We start from the raw sequence: 18,268 nt of genomic DNA on the forward strand, positions 1-18,268 counted from the left end.
GAAGAATAAGTGGAAAGTTCTAAGTTATTTTGCAAGGTTTAATTCCATTATTGATTGGGCTGGACATTTATTGAAAATTTATCTGCCTCACACTGTGGGCTCATGATGTGAAAATAAGTAATATATTTACCCTTTCTTGAAGGATCTTAGAATACACAAATCTATTTGAAAGATGGTCCTGTAAAATTCATGAAACAAACGGGCTCACTGAAGAACCATAGCAAGAGCCATGGGATTTGGAAGATTTTCATTGGGGGTATTTAATAAATCATGTGAAGTTAGTCTATGGCCTGTACTTCTTGGCTGTAAAACTAAAAGATGAATACTTATGGACCTTCTGAAGTTCTATGTATTTAAAACTTTCTTAAATGAAAGTGTCCTCTTATTTTGGGGTTATCGTGGATATAAAGTAAGATTTGATGTTAGTTGAAAAGTTTTTAATTTCTCCATTCAACTGATCATTCTAAACTCTAGGAAGCACCAGAGTCAGTTGTGGAGCTTGTTAAAACACAGATCCCTTCGATAGACTCCAGCTTCTGATTCAGTAGTCACATTTCCGAAAAGTTCCCAGGGATGTGGACGTTGCAGATCCAGGCATCCTACTTTGAGAACCACGGCATTAATTAGACCATGAACAGGATTTGTGAAGGCAGGAATTGTGTCCCACACATCTCTGCAGGCTGTCTGCCATATAGTAGAATCTCAACAAATGTTGGTTGGAATGAAAGATTATGTAAATAATGTAGCTAAAAATGTTTGCTAATTCTGATTATTATCTGCCCAGTTCAAGAGCTTTCTTCCTACTCTCAGTTATAAGGAAAGTAATAAATCAAGAAAATATTAAGTAATTGCTGTCCCATTTGCTGAAAATGGAAAAGCTGAACTCTATGTTGTCATGGAGACGGTATTCTATTTCCAGTACTAGTGGCATCCTACTTGTTAATGACTGTTGCGGTAACCAATGGGAAAATAACACTTTACTCACCACATTTCATTAAATTTAACACCTCATATTAAGCTTAATGGGACAATAAGAACAAAGTTCTGCTTGCCAATTGTTTACAGAATTCCACCATTTTCCTGTAGTTAGTGACTTACACAGCATCAATCTTTATGAACAGCTCTTCAAATAAGAAGGAGATAGGAAAATAGAAGCTTTCTATTTGACTTAATAATAATGACCTCTGGGCTGGACATTTCCTGACATTTAACCAATAGTTGAGTTAAAAGACTCTAAAGTCTTTGATTCAGGGTCTCTGCTTCTACCATAGATTATTAGCTCGCAGGAAATGCCCTTGCTTTCCACCATTAGAGCTTTAATAGAACAGAAAGTGAAATAATACAAATCCGGAGCTCCAAGACCTTCAAATCCTTATTTTTACAGTGGTAAATGCAAAATGCGGGTGGAGAGTTTCAAAATCATTTAACTTGAATGCAGTTCTTCACAGTTCGATCTTGATGCCAATCAGAATGAAATAATCACCTCCACTGTTGAAACCGGGAGTCCTCTTACTTTATTTCCAAGGAAGATTGAACCAAGAGGGTAAAGCTCTTAATAATACATAGAAATAGAACAGATTTATAAACAAACAGTTCAGGATCTAGAAGGAGGAAAAAAAAGGTATTTAAATACATTTAATGATGTACACATCTGAGCAAAAGATCAAGGAACTATCAGAAAATATATCATCATTTAGAAGTCAAGGGAAATAAATGAAGAAGGAGAAAGCGACAGATAACTCAGAGGGACTGAATAAATCTCAGAAAGGATATAAAAGACTGGAAACAGATGTTTATATTGAACTGCCAATGGAGTGATGAAACCATACAGATTGTGGTACCAATTTAACTGGAAAAAGCTATGGCGAGCAGACAGATTTGAGTTGGAGCTCTATTTTCCACCAGTGAGCTAAAAGAGGGGGCTGCTGCCGCTACTGCTAATGATGACTACCATATGCTAGCAGAGACATAGCCCCTGTGCTTGACTGTGTACGTTGGTTAGTGAAGATATATGCCGTTTCCTTTATCAGATACAAAATTAGTGCAATTTCAAATAACTATGCACAGAGAGCCCAAAGAAGGGCTCATACAGTTTCCCACTGAAAAAGTCAGGAGTAAATCATTTTTTAAAAATTATTTTGATCCAATAACTCAGTTAAAGTAATTGTATCTGATTTAGCCATGATATTGCCAGACTTGTCTATTTTACCTTTATGGGAGAGAGGATCCTATGAGGAAAATAACCATGTAGACAAAAGGTCAATGTGATATTAAAGAAACGACTAATTTACACCTTACAGAATTCTTTAAATGAGCATATACTTTTCTCCACACATATATTAAATTGTTTAATTAGTGTATTAGCAAAGGGAGGCTCTCAACCTAGCATTCTAGTCAAAACTTTAGTCTTAACATTGAAGGATGTCAATTCCCCAGTTAAAAAGTAAATCCTCCAAAAAATACTAGAATTGGCAATTTAGAGTTTGTTCGTTGCTTTCTTTCAGAGAACTTTGTGTTCTAAATCCAAGGTTGAAGTAAATGACTCCGTCAAGGTAGAAGGCTTTAAAAGGCGATTCAGAGAAATGGTATTTAAATCATCATCTTTGAAACCAGCGTAAATGCCTAAATTCTGAGGCAAGCGCCTAATCTGATTAAATCCACAAGGGGAAAAAAGTGAAGGAAGATAAAACCTTAGTGTTGCATTTCATATTTCTAGAAACAAAATGACTCCTTATCTACATTTTTTATATCCTCATCATTACATTAAGGTTATGTAGACATGGTCTAAATGTTCTCTTTTTTCTCCAAAACTCATTAAAATATGAAGATGATAGAGGGGGAGCTGCAGAATAACTGTTTAAAAATATTTTGGTAGTCCTCATTAAAAAGAGTTTAAGTATCTTGGATTATATTTTATTACACGGTAATAAAATTTGACCAGAGGAGAGATGTTCAATCTGGAATTTAAAGGCCAAAATATAAGTGTAGCTAACTCACAATCCATGAGCTTTTGACTGAGTAGAATTGAAGTTGAGGAACACAATTGTCCCAGAAAAAACATCTGCAATATTTAAGCAACTACGTTTTTTAACCAAAGTTCCTTTTATATCCATTAGTATAGAAAGAAAAAAGAAGAAAAATTAAAAACTTCTGTCAGAATGTGAAACTATTAAATATTATCAGATAAACTTTAATGAGAAATGTGACAAATACAATGCACACCAAAAAACTGAGGGAGACACTGACAAAAAATAACTTCGAGTAGAGACAAATTATGCTCTCTTACAAGCTACTGTCCTTTCATTCCTTTCTATGGGCCTTGGACTTTCACTGCTGAAATAAGCCTTTTTTTTCTTAAAGACACTAGATTGCATAAATGTTACATTAAAAATATAGAGGGTTCTATATGCCCTGCTCCCTACCCTCCCACATTTTCCCATGTTAACAACATCCTTCATTAGTGTGGTACATTTGTTAAAACTGATGAACACATTTTGGAACTTTGCCACTGAGTGTGGATTATAGTTTACATTGTATTTTATACTCTCTCCCCAACACTTTTGTGAGTTATGACATGATATATAATGGCTTGTATCTGTCGTTGCAATGTCATTCAGGGGAATTCCCAAGTCCCAAAAATACCCCTGTTTTACTCCTGCTTTTCCCTCCCCCTGCCCTCAGAACCTCCAGTGGCCACTGCCTCCACATCAGTGATCAATAAACTCATAGCAAAGGTGTGCAAACCTTTGCTATGAGTTTCAACAGGATTCACACCCACTGGGGCCAGGAGGATATTCAATTCCATATTTCAATAAGAAATATTTATATTTCAATATTCATATTTCAATATGAAATAAGCCTTTTGGATCTCTGCTGTCAAGGACACACGTGTTACCTGACAGCATTCCTGACCTGTCTGTTGTGGAAGTTTTAAAGCACCTGATCCCGTGCTTTGTGCCTGGTCTAATGCTACCACACTTCATAAGCCTAAATGTTTAGCCCCTGGATGAGACTGCATGATCAATCTCCATGGCCCCAGTGGGTGTGAATCACATTGAAACTCATAGCAAAGGTTTGCACAGCTAGCTCAAAAGGGCAACTGCTCTCTCTGGAGAACTTTTGGAAACACTCCCTGAACCAGCAAAGAGCCTTGGGGCTTGCTTAAGGAAGGCAGGCAGACACCAAGCTCAACTCCATCCACCTCTATACTGTTTGGGTTCCAAGAACCCACAATAAATGAGAGCATGGAAAGAAATTAGAACTATAGACGTGCCAAAGGTATCCCTTGGAGCTGTGTGTATAATGTGTTGTCATGCAAAAGAGGCCTTGAAAGATAAAGGAACGCAGTCCAATTAAATCACTGGTTCCAGGTTCATCTGAATCACTGTCTAACTTCAGACTTCCATTGATATCATAGTGCCTGCAATAATTAGTTCACCTCTTACCTCCCAAAACATGTTGGAAAATTAATTCCCAATGCTAAAATGAATTTGGCAGCAGAACATATTACAATTTTGTGGGTTACCTGGTAATTATTTTCAAATGTTAGCTTGGGGAAAATGTACTCTTGTATCTTCCCCACAGATGCAATCTGTCTGATTCGTGACCTTTATTTCTCATTATATTAAAGAAAACATATCCTTTTCTGATATTTTTATGAAAGAATGCTATTTTTCAGTTTATACAGATGCTAAAATATACTTTAACTACAAGAACACTAATTTTTTAAATTATAAATAAGCAAGATAAGCATTATACTTATATGAAAATCAATTAAAATTAAACTTCATAAATAACTTGGATGTCAATTTTGTTGTTATGTGTAGTTGTTGTGGTTTGTCATGTGAGGTACCTCTGTGATAATTTAATCTCAGTTAAAGGAAGCCAGGACTACAGTGAATTAATATACTTGAACCAGGACATATAAAAACTGGATTTATCTTTCACAACGAATGAATGACCATTTAGACACTGACAAAATCTAAATTTATAATGTGCAAGTCTATCGGCAACTGAGAACACCCCTTGAGACCAAATGAGAGTTGCAGAGGTTGAAATACAGGTGTAACCAAGTAGAAGTATTTTTTCATGATTTTAAGGATTTCTTACTCATGAGTAAGGCTTCCGATGCACAAACTCAGAGGGAACACAGATTCTCTTTGATAGGCTCCCATAGGGGCCACTACAGTCCCAGGAAGAGACTATTTATATGAATATTGCAGTAGGAAAAAAAAGCCGGACACAGCTGGCGACTTTTTCCTTTGGCAAAGAACAGCAGTGGTCTTACCATCCTTTGTTTATGGCAACACAAACTACTTTATTTGAAAAGTCACTCATTTCTATGATTGCAGTGGACATGTTTTCATCAACAGAGCAGTTCAGGAGGAAAAAAATATTTTATTAGCTAATTTTCCTTTCGTGAATTGGGGATTTTTCTCTGCACAGAGAGAAACTTCAAACCCCTCCAGAAATGGAAGCCTGCCCATGGACTGACTACTACAGCTCAAGTTTCCAGTGGGCTAATAACCTGCTCCAGTGAAAACATATTTTTAATTTGCTTTTAGGGTTATTTATTTTTTTATTATTACGCTAAGGGTTTATAATTTAATGTCAAACATAATTTTGCACGAATTATGTGACTGTACTATGATGCAGTAGATAAGCTCAGTGTGCCTGGTTGGCATGGCCTCAAACGATGTTTTTGAGAAAATGGATCACCATTTGGCAGGTTGCCATTCCTTAAACTGCTCAGTACAACTTAAAAAGGAAAAAATTGCAAGGAATTTTCATGTTTAGTAAAAAATATTTCTAGCGATATTAGAAGCAGAAAAAAATAATTACTCTCTTATTGCTTTCTACTAGATGTAACATAAATTGTATAATGCTAATTAAGAAATTAAAAGGTTTCCAATTAGAAATTGCAAAGTCATTTTTATTGTATATTGTCAACCAGCCATGTGGAATACTATTTCTACATGGGAATATTTGTTTAAAAATATAGTAGTCATTATAGTGTCTCCAAGCTTTATGATCAGTTTGGTAAACATTCAGAAACATCTATAATGTGCCAAGCATTATACTGGGAATAGGAGATAAAAAATAAAAATTGCATTGCCACTGCTCTCGGGGAGTTCACCGTCTAGTGGAAGAGACAAGCGGAGACACATCCTGTCAATGTAATGTGGTAAGTGCTATAATGCAATTATATAGAAGGTTCTCTGGAGCGTAGATAAGAAGCATTTGGCCAAGATTTGGGGAGGGGTGAAAGATCAGGAAATGTCTCCAAGAGGGACTAGGGAAGAAATTGAGTGTTCCAAGTTGGAAGAAAAAGAACCAAGAATATGAGCTTAGCCAATGGAATGATTATTTGTTTACTTATCTGTCCATGCATTTAAAACAATATAAAGATTACATTTGTATGTCATTAAGTCATTTACACATGCCTTGGTTAATCTGATCCTACAACCACCCTATGAGTCTAAATTTTGGGGATATAAATATCCTCAGTTTACAGATGAGGAAAATAAAACTCAGACCTGCTCAGGGTCACTCAGACAAAAAATGCATCCTTAATAAAGCCAGGAGGAGACCACAGGGCTCCTGACTTCCAGCCCAATATTCATTCTGGTATACTCTATACTCCTGTCATTATCCTGCTCATTTATCACATCATCACTAATAAAACAACAGCTAATGCTCTAGGCAAAGGAGCACATAAATAAAGAATAATGTGAAATATTTGGCCTTTCCAATTAAAACAAAAACCTCATCAAATGATGTAATAAGTAAGCATCCCATATACATTTTAAATGCCAACCATTTTTCAACCACAAACTCATACAGAACATGAAGTCAAAACTGATTTTCACATCTGCGCCTCTATACTCCCCAACACAAATATTTTGGCAGAGAAGTAAATGGAGTAGATCGATGGAGTCAAAGGCTTTCTGGTGTGCAACTGGCCTGCTGGACATAGTAGCCATGCAAGTTATCCAACCAATTAGTGGACAATTGCTAAGCAGTTGATTGGATTGTTGGGTTCTTGATCAGATTTTGTCATTATGTTAAGTGAAATAACTGAATTGTGAAACTTTCATGAATCATTTTTTGTAAATTCAATTTTATTTATAGTCAATCTTCATGTAGTGAACAATTCTACCCTTACATTTCTACTCTTGCTTCCAAATATTTACTTTTAACAATATAAGTATTTGGATCCTGGGTTGGGGGGAGCATTAACTTGACCTGGTATGAGAAAATTAGCTTTATTCCCCCCATTCTTAAGGAAGAGCTTTATGTTAAGCTTAGGTGGTCTAACTCAATCTCTAATACTGTAGGAAAATATTCAGTGTGACAAAACATTTGCTTAAAAATGTTAGAAGAAATTTCTCTATACACAGAACCAGTTAATGATAACAATGACTTCTACTCTTAGCTGCCTACTTACTTTACTTAGGTAATCTGCAGTATCCTTTCTCCATATTTTCTAGTTACCTAAATCCATACCATGTAAAAAATGAGATTCCTCCAAATGCTGCAGATATTCTTCAGGGTACACTAGATTTTGCCACAGTAACAAACACAACCCAAAGTCTCAACTTAATTCATAAAGGATTAATGAGCCCCCCCCCCCCCATGAGTCTGCTGGCTTCCAATTAATAATGCACTAAGCTAGGCTACTTATATCTTGTAACTATGTCAACAGAAACATTAAGCGTTCAGGTTACTGCACCTGGGAAAGAGAGAGATAGAGGGCCATATATCAGCTCATAAAGGCTTTTTCCTGGAAGAGATCTTCACTACTTCCCCTCAAACATCATTGGCTAGAATTGGCCAGACAGCACTGCCTAATTGCAAGCGGGGTGGGAAATTTGGAGAAACACTTGAATATTCTGGAAGCAGTAAATTTCTCTAGTGGTACTTACATTTCCAACATCCTTTGAAACACTGGCAAAGTCCCTGTTTCAAGCACAACGTGACGTTGATTAACCATCTAGAGCCAGAATGAGTCTTGTATGTTAAATAATGAAGGAAATAATATATTTCAAACAGTGATAAGAATAAAGTTACACAATTGCTTAAAATCAATTGACTAGAAAGTAAACTAACTATACTGGTTATTGTGTCATGTATTCTTCATTAGATCATTAAAGAAATAAATCTCTCTCCCATACAACCAAGCCAAAATACCCCATGAGGAAAAGGTTCCTCTTACCCGAGGTTCAGGAGTCTCCTAAAGAGGATACAAATCACATTCAGGTTCAAAAGTAAGAAACCAGTCTTTTAATTCAAGAAAGCTAAATGAGGAATGGGATTTTGTCAGCAATGCCAATCATAAGTGAGAATAAAGGTAGCCAAGGAGAAAGGAGGATTTGAAGAGGGAGAGGGAGTTAAGGCCAGGCATCTGTAACACAGAGAGCATAGTACAGTGATCAAGAACAGGCTTTGGCATCAGAGCAGTCCGGGTCCAATCCTGACCGCACCATTTGCAAAGCCCGTGAGCTTGTGCAATTGCCTTAATGTTTCCATGCATTCATTTTCTTTTTTCATAAAGTGGGGATAATGCCTACCTTATTAGATAATTTTGAGGCTTATATAGCATGAGTTAGTATTTGAAATGTTGATCACAATGCATGACAATGTCTATTTCCTGGAACAGAAAAGCCCTGGAGTTACCTCAAGTCATAGTATTTACTATTATGAATAATATCCAAGCCACTGTGAGACTGTTTACAACAGTTTCTTATATGATGTATCAATCCTTTTATGTGGATTTGTTGGTCCTGAAAGGGAAAGCACATTATCATAGAATGCAATATGCTGTATGTAACCTGTGTGGCAATGTAAACTCACGCTGAATAATGCAACTATTTAAAGTAGTGTCAACATACACCACAAAACTGATAAGCACTCAAAAGCTATTGACACGAGTTCAAGAGGACTAAATCACAATTGATATCATTTACTATCATCTTAACAAAGAAATTATCCCATTCTGTTGTCATAAATGCTGATCACCCTCTGATCACTAAGATAGGTAAAATAAGCCATGGCCCCCAACACTGTGACTAAAAATACAGCTTCGGGATATCAATCCAATTTAAATCATCTGTGTAACTAGTCAGCACATTAATCACAGTTCTTCTGAAATCACAGTATAAATAGCCAGGTATGCAGATTTATATTTTCCACTTTTTTAATCCCAATCTTTTTGATAGCATGTCGACACGAAATGAAATGATACAACTGAAGCCAAAATGGGTTGTGTACACCCTGGTAAAATCCCAGAAATGTGTATCCACCCTAACTATAGAACTTTTGCTTTCAGCAGTTGACCACTTAAGTAATTTTTCCATTGCTTTTAAACTCTAGGAATAAGAAATTTGTGTTCATTTGTTCTAGATACTAAACTGGAAGCAATGGAAACTAAAGTTCACAAGTGATGCTAGGAAGTAGACCCACCCTGGCCAATGATGTCACACAATCCTCACAGTGAGCTGGGGTTCTGGCTACCTCCAGATATGTTGATGAAACCCCTAAACACTCCATGCAAGATGGAACCCTGATGACTCCTCAAGACATTTAGCCTCCCCCAGGTTCTGAGTAACCAAGAAGGACTTAAAATGCACGCTGAAATGAGACAAATAACTTAACAATAATCCAGATGGCAGTATCAAGACTGTGAAGAAGACTCATTACTAAACACTGAACTCCTTTTGATATGAATGTATAGTCAAACATTTGTCCCTAATACTATGGACATTACCCAAAGCACTTTGAATAACCTTAGTGTGCATACCAATTATCTTTTGAAAATAGCATTCAATACAAAAAAAAAGTTATACTGGGCAGGATTAAATAGATGTTTCATATATATATATTTCTCTAATGAATAAGAATTGTAAAGAGAAACAGTACACTACAGGAACAGCAGTCAAGAGCCCTAAAATCCAGTTTAGCTCTAGCCACTTTAACAAATCATTTTACTAATCTGAACCTCTGTTGTAACATTTACTAAAAAAGAAGTTGACACAAGATGATTTTGGATGCCCCAAGTGATCCTGTGGCCATCCAATAGTCTACTTCTCATCTTAGACTAATATGTCTTTATACCATGTACAAGATACTACCCAAAATATAGTAAACACAAACCTCACATAGCCTATGGAAAATCTAGAGAAATATTCCTGAAGAAATGCAAAATTATGCAATATGAATGAATGAATAAATGTCTAACATTGTCCAATGACAACCATCTATGGCTAACCATTTATAGTAAATTCAACCCATCACTCCAAATAGAAATATCCTAGATGGCCTTCACCTCACTAAATGGCAAAACTGTGTGTTTTAAAAGACCGAAATAGAAAGTGGGAACTTTGTTTAAGTCCGGGGAAGCCAAGATAATTCAAAACCTGACAATCAATTGTAATAGTTATTATTTCTCAAATCTTTATAAATGTTGCGTAGTATATTAAGGAATTTGTAAGTATTGTCACATGTAAGCCTTTCAACATTCCTAAATATTACATAACGTTATTCACATTTTACAAGGTAAACCTTTTCTTTAAGGTTGCCTTTGGTATTGTTAAGAGTAAAGATTTGAACCCAGTTCTGTCCAATTCCAAGGTCCATACTCCTAACTATTGCCTTATACATAACCTTCCTGTTAGAACCATATACTGTTCCTCCAGGAGCATCAAGAAAGAGTATTTTATAAGAAAGAGGGGAAAATGTATAATTCTGTTGTTTGGGAATGGGCTTTTTAAATAAAACTTCACCTTAAACTAGGACAGTCTATTTGTCATTTTGAAAGTAGGAGTAGAGTTTTATTACATAATAAAAGGGAACGAATTCACTGAAAAATACTGAAAAGAAAATGAATAAAAGTGATAATATTTCTCTACCAAAATTAGCATACTTATTCCAAACTTAAATATATTTGCATCTATTTTAAGTTTTGGATTATTGTCATAAGCCTTAAAATTGCCTTGAATGGGAGTAGATTTAAATACAAGAATTCTGATAGATGTTTCAGCTTTGTTAAATTTTCCCAGTAGAAAAACACACATCTAAATTCAGCTACAAAATAAAAAGCTTTTGTAGAAAAAGTTTCTGTCTCCTAAATTTCATGGGGTGCCTCTTCACCAATTCCAATACGTAACCCACAAATCCGATTAACAATGTAAGCCAGAAAGAGAGCTGTGCAAATGGTATTCTATCGCAATTTCTTCTCATATATGTAGACACTATTTCATTTGCAATTAATTCAAATAATTCCTATCCTTAAAAAAGTTTTGAATTCTACAAATGTTCACAGACAAATTAGACCCATGCTTTCCATGAACTCAACTAGGATTTCATCATCTCAGGAAACACAACTGTACCCCTTGTGGCTCGTAATGGTAATGGTAGGCTTCTGCATCATTGCTTTGACAATCTGCCACTGATTCTTGTGGTCTTCATCTTGGTCTCTAAACACTTAAAAACAGCTGGCAATCTTGATGGAGAATTACATTCTCACTTGTTGGTCCTTGAGCTTCTTAACAACTTTAACTATTGTCATAATGATGTGGTAATGCCCTTGGGCTTCAATACAACCACCACACTCAATGGTTAGAGACTTCCTGGTGCATGATCCTGATGCATTGTTTAGGTATAATCACCTCTTGGAAAGAATATGGCATTTGGGGTTATGTGTCTTCACCTAGAAATGGCTACTGATAAACAATGGGAGTAAGGCAAATTGGCTGCAGCAACCAACACAGCTGTAAGCCTGTGGATTTTTATGAGCCTTTTCTTGAATCCACATCTTGAGAACACTGTGAGGATATATGGCAGCATTATACTTACAGTGTTATAAAAAAAAAATTGCATTAAAGAACAAACTATCAAAAATGAGGTTAGGGGAAATAGTAAAAGCAAGAGAAGTAATTTGAGAAGACTGGAGAAAACTAGAACAATGAAGGAAAAAAAATCCCCCAATTTATGCAAATAACATAAAAAAAAAGAACAGAGTAAGAAAACTATTATATATGGTAGAAGATTGTAGATGATTATCGCACTCTGTTGAATTGAATTACAACTAGGCTAAAATGTGTGCACAACTATTGAACTGTTCAATAAAAATTTTTTAAAAGGCCCAACTCAGTATGTGAGTTTCAAAACCTGAGATATAATTTGTGGGCTGTGGGTCATTTTTGGCTGGGTAAGTGGGTCCATCCCTATCAGAGAGTGAAACAGCAAAAGTTATAAACTACATATTTTCAAAACTTTAAAAAACTTCACTGCTATTTTTGTTATTCACTATTAGATGGTTGTTGCTTTTAAAAATCAGGGTTGGCCTTTTCATCTCTGTTTCCCTAAGTCCAGAAACAAATCCCTATAGATGGGCAGATTTTGTTAAAATGCAGTTGATAATGAAGATGGTGATGAAAGATGATGACATTAATGATCAAACAGTATGCTCTCCATAAAATACTGGAGTAACAAAGATATTATTACATTTTCTTAGAAAACAGCTGACTTTTCTCTTGATACCTGATTTACAAATTCTTTTTATCTCAATTATAACTATGAATGTTTAGCACTAAGTTCCAGTAGTGCTAATTGAACAACTAAACTTGACTCATCAAGTCAAGAGCTTACTAATGTAACCTATAGTCTGTAATTAATAGTAATATAGTAATATTTTTGTAACAAAGGCAAATAAACTTCTATATCAATATTAAAGGTCAAAAAATATTAGGATTTAGTTTTATGAGATATAAATATGATCAAGTTTGTTTTTTCATTTTCTTCATTAACAAGGAGACCTTGGTCATGTCATTTACCAATCTGTGCTCATTTATTCATCTTTCAGAAAACTGGAGAAACAATAGAGTTTGTTTTGGGGATTAAATAAGATGAATGTGCCTGGACAGGGTGTTTTTTTTTTTTAATGATGCTTCCATAATTTGTTAAGTTGCCTTTTGTCTGTTATTTTATTTCTTGAAGTTGAAGTAAAATTTTTATTTAAAAAAAGAAAAAGAGAAAAAGTCCATTTATTTTGCTTACTCATTAAACTTTCAATCTAGTTCATTCCCTTAGGCCCACAACTCCTCTAAAGGGTAATTATTCTCAAAGCAGATACCATGTTAAATTGAAATAATCTGTATGTGTGTTTGCTCCTTCCTGAATCAAGCTCCTTAAGAGCAAGCACTATTGTCCTGTTGATCTTGGTATCTCCAACAGCTTTCACAGTTCCTCATTTCACAGTAAGTGCCCAACTAATAGTGAATGAATTAAATTGAATCCACCCACCAACTTATTTCTCATTTTTAAAAATATGGCTTCTACCCTTGCAAGTGTACTGGAGGTCAACTAATCAAATAACCCTTTTTCTTCTTTTACATGCTTCAACCTCTTGGCAGCCTTTAGCAGTGCAAAAGTGCAGACTTTAAATTGAATAAGGCTTAGTACGAATTGTAGCTAAGGTATAGGTTAGCTGTGTAACCTTGAACATGCTACCCAACTTCCCTGAACATTGATTTCTTCCTTTATAAAATTAGGGTAGAAATATATGTATATAACTTGAGAAGGTTAAATAAAATTGCATATATGCAGATCTGGTAGATAGCTGATTCTCAGTATGTTAGAGCCTTTCTCCCTTCCTCTTCTACTCTTTATTTTTTACAATCCTGCAGTCTGTGATACTCTTCCTTTCTCATTGTTACAATCTTTGTAACTTCACAGGCTCCTCATTTGCCGGTTCTACCCATGTTCCTCATTCTATATATCCTGCTCCTTAGTAACATGTCCAATCCCTTAAATTTAACTAGCACCTTAACTCTACTTAGTTGACTTCAAATCTCTCTGCAGTCTCCCCTGTTTCATGATCCCCCATAGCAGGTTAGTTATCGCATGGATGCTCATGAGCTCAAACACTATGTTTTCCACACTAAATATGCCTGTGTCCACTATCTAAACAGGCTTGTCCTCTTGTCGTTCCCATTTTCTTAATCATATAGACACTTATGTAGTCAAATCATTCAGTAATCTGGGTACCTCTCTGACTCACCTAGTTCCTGACATTGCATTACCCCTGATCAAACACTCTCAGCAGCTCCACATTGCCTACTATGAAGTCTGAACACTTGGCATTCAGGACTCTCCATTTCAACCAAATTATCCACAACACTCTTGTATTTACCTAAAGTTTCAAACAAATTCAACTATTCTCAACACTGAAGTCTCATTAATAATTCAGATATTTCTGCCTTTCTTTCATTACCCCATGTCTTTCTCAACATTCATCCCCCAGTTCCTACATTTTCAAATCCTAAATATCCCACCGACCCAGCACCAATCTCTCTTTCCCATGAAGACTTTTTGGATTCCATAGCTCAGAGCTAACTTTACCTCTTCCAGATAGTCAAGACAATTTAGTCATTTCTTTCTTGGAGTGTTTATTGGTATCAATCCAATATTATCATTATTCACATATATTTATTTTACAGTCTGCTAAACTGCAAACACACCCCAATGCATGTCTACCCCTTCCCATCCCTACACCAACTATAATCAGGGAAAGGCTTTAAAGTGGCATAAAGAATCCAGAAAACTCTATATTAAATAAGCAACCTTAATGAATACATAAAATCAATTTGATAAACTTTCCAGGTGATAAACACTTCCAACAAAGAGAGTGGCTCTTAAACAATCAAGACTTTGAATAGCACGATTCCAGGATCTCAGCTGAATCAGTGCTGAAGATTGCTGGGAATCCGACCACCAGATAAGTGGAGTTTTACGGTATAACCAAAGGTTTCTTGCCATAGATTTATAATTAGCAGCAGAATTGGCTGGCATTACTAAACTATATTTTGTTTCTTTAATCTTCTTTCCCACCCTTTTGTTTTCCTTCTCTCTGTTCGTGACTGATAGAGCCAGATGATCAATAATCTCTCTTTCACTAACTCTGATCATCATCTTTGTTACTGCCTGGGTGCTATTATTCACTTTAATACATTAATCCTTTGGCTAAGTTCTTCTTAAACCGCAATTCTTTATTAAAGGACCATCTTGACATTCCCGTGCTGATAGCAGCTTGTCTGACGTTTCAAAAATAAATATGAATGAAGCCTCTCTCTTCCCCCAAAAGATATGAATTGACGAGAGAAAGATACAGAGAGAGAAAGCTTTCAGCTCATTGACACAATCGAAGATATGGAAAGAAAATTGAATAATATTACATAAATTAGAGACCAGGGAAGATTCACCTTGGGGTTACAATTATATGTCAACATGTCATTTAATGACAAAGTGCTAAGAAATATTGTGGCATTTTATTGAATCTTACTCCAGTTATTATTATAATGAGAAATAGAACACACGCTGTACTGGTTAGCAGACCAAACCTTTGTATGATTGCTGTAACCTTTGGTGAAACCAGTGATTTTTGTTCCTGTACAGAAAGACATTAAAGTGACAGTGTGGCAGTCCATTTTTTCCACCACACACACTAAAACTAGTGTGCGTGCAGCAGAGCCCTGCCAAAGCACGTTGCCTTCATACAAAGATCCATACAGATCTTAATCATAAAATAATCCATTCTGTACTCTGTTTTTATGACATTTATATGAATCTGGCCACAGCCTCATCAAACAGTTCACAGAGGAAAATTGTTCCATTTATGTGGTCAGGACAGGGCGGACTTGATTTTCAAGCAAAGAGAGAAAGAAAGAAATACCCAATTTTTTGTAGTCACAAATCGGGATCTCAATAGAACTGTTTTACACCATTTTGTAACTATATTTGAAACAGAGGATCAGAAGAGATGAGATTCACTTTCTCTGTCCCCTGTTAGTGGTAAAGTCATATATTGCTATTTCTCAAACTGAGAGCCGGACTGAAGGCACCTGGAAATAGTTTTCTCCTCCTTTTCTATTTAATTGCAAGAGGCAGAAAAATAGACGTGTGGGTAAAGTAGAAAGGGAACTTTCAAATGTGCATCTGCTTTAATTTATTCTTGCCCCTGCATTGTAAGAACTAATAATTTTTCAATTAAGTCCCCCCCCACCAACCTCTATTCATTTCACTCCTTCAGCTATCTCACATTCACAAAAATAAGTGACATCCGAAAAGTTGAATAGACTCACCTGTCCTTTCTTTCAGGTTTATGATGAAGGTAAAAATGAATCTATGTGCTTGCTGGTGTGATTATTTTCTGGACTTTATTAGAACATATAAAAATAAAGGTTAATGTTTTATTTTCTATAACAACTCTTAGAAAGCTAATTTTCTGGTTAAACTATATGAATAAACTATATGAATAAGTAATCTACATAAAACTATCTTGTTAACATGCTGACATAATGGTATTTCATCTGTTCGTACCTCCCTCTCTCGTCTATGATGGTTCTGGCTTCACTAAGGAAATTTTCCATGTAATTGTATTTTCATATCCTCACATGCAGCTCTCTTATTCCTCCTAACCAGAATCTTGCACTTCTGAGAAAGCCATGAGTTCAAATTTTCTGGCGTCTTTAGAGATACCCATACTTATTTGAGTTGTCTAATTACAGAAATATCCAGACTCACATTTAATAATTAGGCACTGTGTGACTCCCCCCTCCCCCCAGAGTCATATCAAATCTGAATGTTTTTTTAAAAGTTCCTCAGAAAATAAAACTTTTTTCTTTTTCCCTTTCAAAAAATAAAGAACACCCCTCCTTTTTCAGAACAAGAGGAAAACAGAGAAAGTGCCAGTAAGTTTAAAATTGCTGTTAAGAAACTGATTAGTGTGAATTGTAGTTTAATGGTTGCTCTTCATTAAATAAAGATAATGTTTGGTGTGTTTCTTCTTCCCTAGAAACCACTGGTATTTAGGTAATATGCTAGATAATGCTTTCTTTCTCTAGTCACCTCCCCCAAATAAATGGCAGCATAAATAGACACATAAACTCCATATGACACATTAGTGTGTGAGACACTGTTATCCCAGGGCTTCTGTAACTCATATATACTCCTTTCTATTTCAAATCTTTAAAATATTTTCTTTTCAAATACTTATAAAAGCACGTATGCTTGAAATAAAAATAAAGCACATGCAGATGATATTTTCAAGCATAGCACTCTCATATCCCAGAAGGAAAGTACTCAGGCATGTCCTGTTTCTCTGGGTCCAATATATGTTTGGGGGAAATAAGGACTTAAAATAAGAGAAGCTCAAGAATAGATTGTAGAACTACTTTAAGGTGTTTTACTGTCATTTAGAAAGAGCTGTCATCTTTTATACAGTCCACTTTTCTAACATTAAAGTTTATGAAAACAGATACACTCCATAGTTAAAAATGCAAATGTGTAAAAGTATGTATGTTTCACATGCAGTCACTATGTGAACATGAGAGGTGTTAGACAAATCTCAATGACTTTGGGTGTCCCCCACATAGGGGAGCCCCACGCACAAGGAGAGCTGCCCAGAGCGAAAGAAAGTGCAGCCTGCCCAGGAATGGCGCTGCCCACACTTCCCGTGCCGCTGACGACAACAGAAGCGGACAAAGAAACAAGACGCAGCAAATAGACACAGAGAACAGACAACCGGGGGACTGGGGGGGGAGGGGGAGTAAATAAATAAATAAATCTTAAAAAAAAAATGTTATGGCTTTTTAATCCCTTTAGTTTAAAAAAATACTGGATCATTTGGCCTAAGAATATCTATTTATAATGCCCAATATCATTTTATATTTGAGCCAACTCTCAGTTATCACAAATAATCTTCAAGGAAATAAATTCCATAAATCCTACAAATCCAACACCTGAAAGTCGATTTTCTGAAGATGAGGGACTTGTAGGAAGCATGAATGACCCCTACAGAGCCTGTCTTTTCCCAGTATTTTAGGAAGCCATCTTTCTTGTGAGTTAAGACAAATAGTAATAGCAAAATCGGATAATTCAGTGTGTAACGACCAGTTGAGAACATACCTGACTCTCTTGCTTTGTTTTTGTTTTTGTTTTTAATCTTGCAGAAAAATGAGGAAATTCACTAGGACTCCTTGAAAACAGTAACAATGCCCAGCCATTTTTCCTCCCTGACCTGGCAGTTGTCCATCTCCCTGCACTGCACTTTCCTTGACAAGATTGGGATTTAAAGGAACAACAAACAGTCCACATGAGAGATTATGTATCAAAATTTAGCTTGACCAGCACACAAAACTAGTCTCAATGAAGACAAAAGAATGCCATGTTAAAGATGAGCCTCAAGGTTGCATTTACAACTTAAGTCTGT

Source organism: Dasypus novemcinctus, chromosome 7 (assembly GCF_030445035.2).
Source record: "Dasypus novemcinctus isolate mDasNov1 chromosome 7, mDasNov1.1.hap2, whole genome shotgun sequence".
Taxonomy (NCBI): Eukaryota; Metazoa; Chordata; class Mammalia; order Cingulata; family Dasypodidae; genus Dasypus; species Dasypus novemcinctus.